We start from the raw sequence: 7,426 nt of genomic DNA on the forward strand, positions 1-7,426 counted from the left end.
CTCTCTATCTCTCTCTCTCCCTCTCTCCCTCTCTCTCTCTGTCTCTCCCTCTCTATCTCTCTCTCTCCCTCTCTCCCTCTCTCTCTCTGTCTCTCTGTCTCTCCCTCTCTTCCTCTCTCTCTCTCTCTCTCTCTCTCTGTCTCTCCCTCAGCTATCAAATTTGTTTTTTAAAAACCTTTCACAGGACCCTCGGTTGTGTCGATTAAACTTCATTGTTGTTTGCGCTCTACTACTTTACTGCCCTTATGCATGAACCTACGAAAAACAACAACAAGAGAATGAGCCCACCACCTCCTCCCCCCTCCCGCCCCCCAATCTCCCCATCACATCACACACACCTCCTTCTTGTGGTAATCCATTTTGTAGTTGGGAGAGGGAAACAAAAGAGAGGCCTGCTTTACATGGTTTATGTAAAAGGAGCGCTCCCTCTCCTCCACTGCAGTTCATTAAGAGATTACATAGAAGCCCAAAGGCCCCTTGTGACCGGGCAGTGACGGGGGCACCTCTGTGGGTCCTCTTTTGTGAATGTAGGGGGGGTTCCATCATGAATGACTGACGAGGCCTTGTGCTGAATGTCGCGGCGAAACCCTCCCTCTTCCTCCGACTAGCCCTCCTTCCATAACCCCCGCAGTGCCTCTAATTTTGTCCTTTCTCTCTGGAGCCGAGCGAGAGGAAGATCAGTTGCTTTCATTTCGCTACATCGATCGGCATGGATGGCGAGGGGAGGAAGAGGAAGAGGAAGAGGAGAAAGTTAAGTCCTGCCGTGTTCGACACAGAGTTCACACTGCCGGGTTATGGAGGTTGACGCAGCTTTTTAATGATTACTGCCAAGAGAAAAGTTGATGATTAAGATGTTGTAATAAAAGAACAGGGAGTGAAAGGAGAGAAATAGAGAGTGAGGGAAGATAGCGTCGGGGCCCCTTGGGGCGTGGAGGGTAATTATGTCTAGGCCTGCTCAGAACTCATAGGCCTGGATTACTAGATGAAAGGTAGGCCGAGGGCTCGGAGCACAGACAGCACGGGGGGGGGGGGGGCGTAAAGACCCCTGTCCCCTCGGCCGACAGAGGGCGAAAGCCGGGGCGCCGTGAAGAGTTGCGGCTGGATTAACCCTCACTATGCCCCGGCTTGGCCTCTTTTGTCTGCTGCCTTAATGAATCCTCGCACCGCAGCTGCAGATTCAGAGTCAAACAGTTGCTTTCGATCGGCAGTAAATATTCGGACGGAGGCAAGATGGAGTCTGGAGTTCACACCCGGTGCTCCGGTGTGTCACACATGGAAGCAGCCATCCAGTGGAAAACAGAGAGATCTGACTTTTGTTGCTTTCATTTCCTTCACTGGCGACACAAGCAGCAGCATAACCTCTGACAGTAGATCTACAGTCCTCCCTGTCCTCCTTTCTTCCCTTCTGCCCAAACGCCCCCCCCACCCCACACACACACACACACGCACTAAGAAAGACACCAAACTTTAAGGTTAGAAGATAATTGGGATAACAGATGTCACACGGCAAATTTAACTTCAAGTCTGCAGGAATCACGCAGAGCGTCTGCAGCTTCCTCACGTGAGGAAGAGACCGACGCTTGGTTTAAAAAGTGCCCAGAACCTAAAATGTTCAGCTCCATATTTCACTATGTTTCAATATGTTCATATTTATTTTTCCTAAAGATAACTGCATCGATGTGTTGTGTTTTTCACAAAGCACAAGTCGTTGCTTTAAAACCGTTTCACAAGAAAAGCTACGAGGACTTTTTGTTGGAAGAAAATGGCAGCTGTCTGATTTTCACCGTTTCATTATGAATAGCATCACAGTTTTAATAAAAGCCTTTATTTGTAGCTCTGACAGAGACGTGGAGGTTGTGAGGAGAGAGTTCAGGCACCTGTGGCTGCTCTCACCTCCCCACCAAATGTCCCGACGCTTCGGTTAGAGACGAGAGGAATGAGGCTGATAGAGCCGACAGCTTCTCTCCTGCTGGCTTTGTGTGAGCAGTGTGTCTGTTTGTAGGGAAGAGGAGGAGGGCAGATCGTCAGATAAACACTGATGAAAGAAGGGAGAAGAAGAGTGCCACTGTACGTCTCTCCGTTCCTTTCTTTCCTTCTCTCTCCCTCCCTGTGATTGTACGTTGTGCGAGAGTGCACTGATCGAGTGGGGAAGGATGGAAGATGCATGTCATGACCGAAAAACTGGACTGCAGCTCGTAACGATGTCCATTATGTTTGTTGGGTGCACCGATCGGACTGTCAGCCCCGGTATGGATGGATTATGGGCTGTGGGTACCGGCCGACACCAGAGTTTCATCACTGAGCTGCATGCCTCTCTGTGTGTCCGTCACTGGGATGATGCTTTTTAATGTGTCAGGACACTTGACTTTCGTTGCTTTCTTAACAAAATATATACATAGATTTAAATGACTGAATTGTTATTCATTAATTATTAAAATGATAAATCGTGCACCAGCAACTTTGGTGAGAAATCTTCAAAGTTGTAAGAAACTACAAGTCGACTGTAAACCTTCTCAATGCAGCGACAAACTGATCAGAACTTACATTAAAGATCCAGAGTCTGATAATCATATAATATATGATATATATTACATATATATTATATATTATATGTATATCAGCATAGAATTGAATTGAAGAGACAGTTATTCAGTCAACATCTGACCGATATCGGTATCTGTTCATCACTATTTGTTTTTTATCCTTTGATCATTTTTAAAGTGATCGACTTGTTTGGTCTGTAAAAATTAAAATAAAAACACATTCCAAGTTCAAAACGACCTCAAAGGTAAAAGCCGTGAAAAGTCTCAACGAAATCAGCAAATCCTCACAAACATCTTTGTTATTTTTACTTTATAAATGCAACTTTAAATTGCTTCAACAATTGATCATTAAAAAGAACTGAGCTGGTCAGTAATGTATTGATGAACTATCTGCTGCAGTGCAACTAACACAACATCTTCGTGCTCTGACATATTATAATCATTTCTCATTGTGTTGTTTTACTTTGTTTTGGCACATTGTGTGTCTTCTTCACGCATTAATACTTTGTCTGTACGGTTACACATCATCACGTAGAGGCGCTTCACTCACAGCAGATATTTCTCTCCAGGAAAATGACCACTTTTGATTGTGATGAGTTTAGACAAAGAGTTGATGCTCTGCTGGACTGACCGCTCTGACAGTGAGACATTGTGTTTTGTAAGTGAGTTTGTACGCCATGCATTATTTATGACCACAGTGAGCTAAAGAGAAGAGTTATTCTATCAATATCTGCATTACATTTTCATATTTAACTCACTTTTCTAGTTCTACATACTGCTGGTGTCCCACAGGATGAACAGCGGCCATGAAGAGGTTAACTGTATTTAAGGAACAGCCAACTCAGTGAAGATGACTCGCAGTAAATGAATGTCTGTACATTACATCACCATAGTTTACATTCTGATGTAACAGCGTCTCAGGCCTCATGTGATGAAGGGCTCAGCTCTCTTAAACAGGGGTATTTATGGTGGGGGGGGGGGGGCCTTAAAGCAAGGTGGGGGTCAAATGCATTTACAATCATGAGATGATGGGGCTACCTTTTGTTTGCCCCCCCCGTATTCATCCTTGGTATCTGCATCAGGCTCCTCAGCCTGTCTGCGTGACCTTGTGTACCTGCTGTCTGGTTCTAATGGCTGCCACTGGTCCAGGTGTCTGGTATCAGAAACACACACACACACACACACACACACTCGCCCATCGCAAAGAGCACGTGCGTTGGGGGGGTTACGGAGCACAGGAGGGAGGCGTAGACTGATGAACGAGTGTCCAACGAGACACTGTCCCCGTCTCCGTCTCTCCTCTGGTTCCCCTCCCTTTGTGTTTCTCTGAGGACTCGATCCAGACCAGCTCATGTTTGCCCTCAATCAGCCTGTTGGCAGCTTATCTTTAAACACACATCCAAACTGTTGTACTCTTCTTTGTCAGCATTTAGTGAATGCTTTCATTATCCTGCACTGTGCTGCGAATCAGCTAAAATACAAGAGGGTAATAGAGAGGATGGTGTGTGTTGGTCGTGTTTCTTCGCTGCCCCCGGCCGAGGCAGATCTCCATATTGAATTGTAAAGGCAGTGAAAGAACAGGATACAGCCTTTGTGATAGCATATCTCATATTCAGTGTGTATGTGAGAGGAACAGGGACAGAGAGAGATGGGGACATTTCCTTTAGCTCTTGCATGTGTGTGTGTGTGTGTGTGTGTGTGTGTGTGTGTCATGCAGCTGCCCCTGTTTGTTAGTTTCGTAGGTTTAGTCATGTTTGATCTCCTGCAAGTCGCCCAGTTCCCGTGGTGATAGCATTCATGCAGCAGAGCAGGAGGTCCGACGCCCTGTTGATAGTATTGTCAGAAAGGTGAAATGAATCATCAGAAATGATTTACCTGTTCACCATGAATACATGTGTACAGTAGGCGTGGGCCTGTGACTGTATGTGTGTGTGAGTGTTTTACTGTAGCTCCGCCCATAAGTGCTTCTAAAAGTCAGAATCTTGTTTGTGTAGGAAAACAAACAGGATGTGAATGGTTGTCAGGTGTATTTAATATCAAAGTTGTTTATAGTATTTATATATAGTTTATTTACAATAAACATATATGATTTTGTTATAGAATAATAATGACTATTTTACCTTAACAAATTATTGTTGGACCGGTTGCATTTAAAGCAACCGGTCCAGATTTCATGTTGACGTGAGTTGTTATTTGTGGTATGCATCAGCTTGGTATGAATCTGAACCCGGCTGTAATCCCTCCACAGACCAGCCTCAAGAGGCTCTTCTGTCCCTGCTGTTGGCTGGATGGTTTAAATACACAAATGTCCATCATGACATGAACTGACTGAGAGCACATGACCCTTTGTAACATTCGTTCTGAAAGTGACTAAAACAAATACGTTTGTTGGGGATTCATTCCACTGACGTGTTGCTGTAACTGAACAGGACAATATATTATGCTTACAGTCTCTGATGTCTCTTCATGTCTCTCTTCACCATGAGCTGTTGGAATAACTTGTTTCAGGGGTGGGGGAGCTAAACCATGCGTATCTTGTAAAGTATTGGTCACACACTAAATAAATAAATTCAAAGCTCAACAAGTTGTATTTTTTGATGATATTGCAATAGTGGAATGAGTCTTTTTCTGTCCAGTGCATTAAGAGCTTGTTTAACCAGACCAGGCCAAGCATCCTGCAGAATGAATCAACACATAAGTTACATATACTGCATACTGCCTCCGACATAGTCGACGGTTTTGAATACAGCCTCACTCTTGCTCATATATCTGCTCAGAGGACTGTGGGTGAGCAAACTGCAAAATGTGATGTATGCGATGTGATGTATTGGGACATTCTAAATATTTTCTGGCGTACTGAATAGTATGGTAGTATGTTGGCCTGCTCTCCCCGCGGGCCCCCCCACCCCATGGGCCCCAGGCAGTCTATATTTACGCCCCTGACTGAAGCACTTCTAGATTAATCTCTGTAGTTAAATAAAGGCCACCACAAGCTGAGCTACACACACATACACACACACGCACAGACACACACGCACGCACGCACACACACACACACACACTCACGCACGCACGCACGCACACACTAACGTGCGCATACACCGAAAGATAAAATAAGCACATGCATGCATGCTTCCATCCCTGTACAAACACACATGCCCGCTTGCATGCATGACACAAGGTTAATGCACACACCTACAGCTCCACAGTGTTTGTGTAGAAGCCCCCCACTCACTTCTAAGGACCTTTCCTCCATTTCTCTCTCTCTCTCTCTCTCTCTCTCTCTCTCTCTCCCTGTGTCCATCACTGGGCACACTGTACCACTGCTGAGTGTGTCCCCAGGGGGCAGAAAAGATATTCGCTCGGCCTAGTTAGCCGCTGCGTGTGCATGTGTGAGCGTGTGCACGTGTGCATCCGAATGCCCAAGCTCATGCCGGAAGCGAAGAAGATGATGCATGCTGTCGGAGGAGGAAGGAGAAATAATGCATGTGTCTGTGTCCTTACGTTTGAGAGACAGAGTGAGTGTGTGACAGAGAGAGAGAGGAAGGAACATGTTTCTGTGAGAGCAAGCAGCATGTTTATATGTATATAAAACTGATATGCGTTGAATTTCCCCCCCGCTATTTCATTTAGTGCTCTTTGTTAATTATAAATGGACTGTGCTTTCCACCCGTCCCCTGTGTGTTGGTCCCCTGCCGCCCTGCGGTGGCTGTCTTTGTAGTCGGGGAAGAAGAGAGTAAGAGCCGTATACTCTGGTGCTCAGTCCTCACTGGGAGAGCACAGGCGTGTGCTGCTTTCGCTCTCATTGCTTTTGTAATGAGGCGATCTGAGGCTCTCCTGTGCTTTCTTCCAAGAAAAGAAGTCAAAGTTCAGGTGGAGATGGCGGGCCCGCCCACAGTCACGATGTATTTACAGTATATATACGTTTTACATACATGTTTGGGTGGATGAAGGTTTGTGAGCGAGACAGAAGAACAGGAGAGGAGGGAAAGGATGAGGCCATCATCAGAAGATCGTTTTGATAACTTATTAATCATTGAGGTTATGTACAGTATCAGGCAGAAGTATCAAACATTTGCTGGTTCAGGCTTATCAAATGTGAGGATTTGCTGCTTTTTTGTCATTTAATTTGAACTGTTTGTCCGACTGAATGAATTCCTAAAATAATTATCTAACGTACATTCAAAACAGGGCTGCAGCTATTGATTACTTTCATTGTCAGTTCATCTACAGATCTTTTCTTTCTGAATAATCAGTACATTTTTCACTTTTTAAAATGACACAAATCCTAATAAGTCCAAGGCGACGTCGTCAAATCTTTTGTTTTAACTGACCAACTGTCTGAAACCCAAAGAGTTTACTATGAAACGCAAGGAGGAGATACTAGGGAATGTTCGGTATTTGGGCTTGAAAAATGATTTTAAACAATTAGTCGATTATCAAAATAGATCGCATCTAATTTTCTGTTCATCAACTAACAGCTTAATTCACCTATTGTTCCAGCACTAGACCAAAGGGGTAAAGAACGAAATACCCTCACTCACCAGAAACATGCACAGAACCACAAGTACATCATGATCTACATGTTAAACCTAAAAGGTCCCTCGAGATATTCCCCTCATGTTCAGTCGTCAGTATTTGCATCACATTCCTGTCTCTTTACTTGCACCATATTCTCAGTTTGCCATTAAATGCCTCCAGGGATCCATGGTTAACTTTTCAAATTGTATCCAAGCGTGGGGCAAATTGGTTTAGCAGATAAATACAAGGTTTCACCTCCAACTCAAGCTCCAACTGTGTGTGTGTGTGTGTGTGTGTGTGTGTGTGTGAGAGTGTGAGAGAGAGAGAGAGAGAGAGAGAGAGAGAGAGAGAGAGAGAGAGAG

At 44.8% G+C, this 7,426-nt stretch overlaps 1 protein-coding gene across 1 annotated transcript in view; it reads left to right on the forward strand.

The window, feature by feature from the left end:
* The window catches only part of efnb2a (ephrin-B2a), a 26,964-nt gene that overhangs the window by 4,108 nt on the left and 15,430 nt on the right, over positions 1-7,426 (forward strand). The gene's annotated exons all lie outside the window — the stretch shown is intronic.

The sequence above is a fragment of the Anarrhichthys ocellatus genome, unplaced genomic scaffold, assembly GCF_004355925.1.
Source record: "Anarrhichthys ocellatus isolate YVR2014 unplaced genomic scaffold, GSC_Weel_1.0 scaffold50, whole genome shotgun sequence".
Lineage (NCBI taxonomy): Eukaryota > Metazoa > Chordata > Actinopteri > Perciformes > Anarhichadidae > Anarrhichthys > Anarrhichthys ocellatus.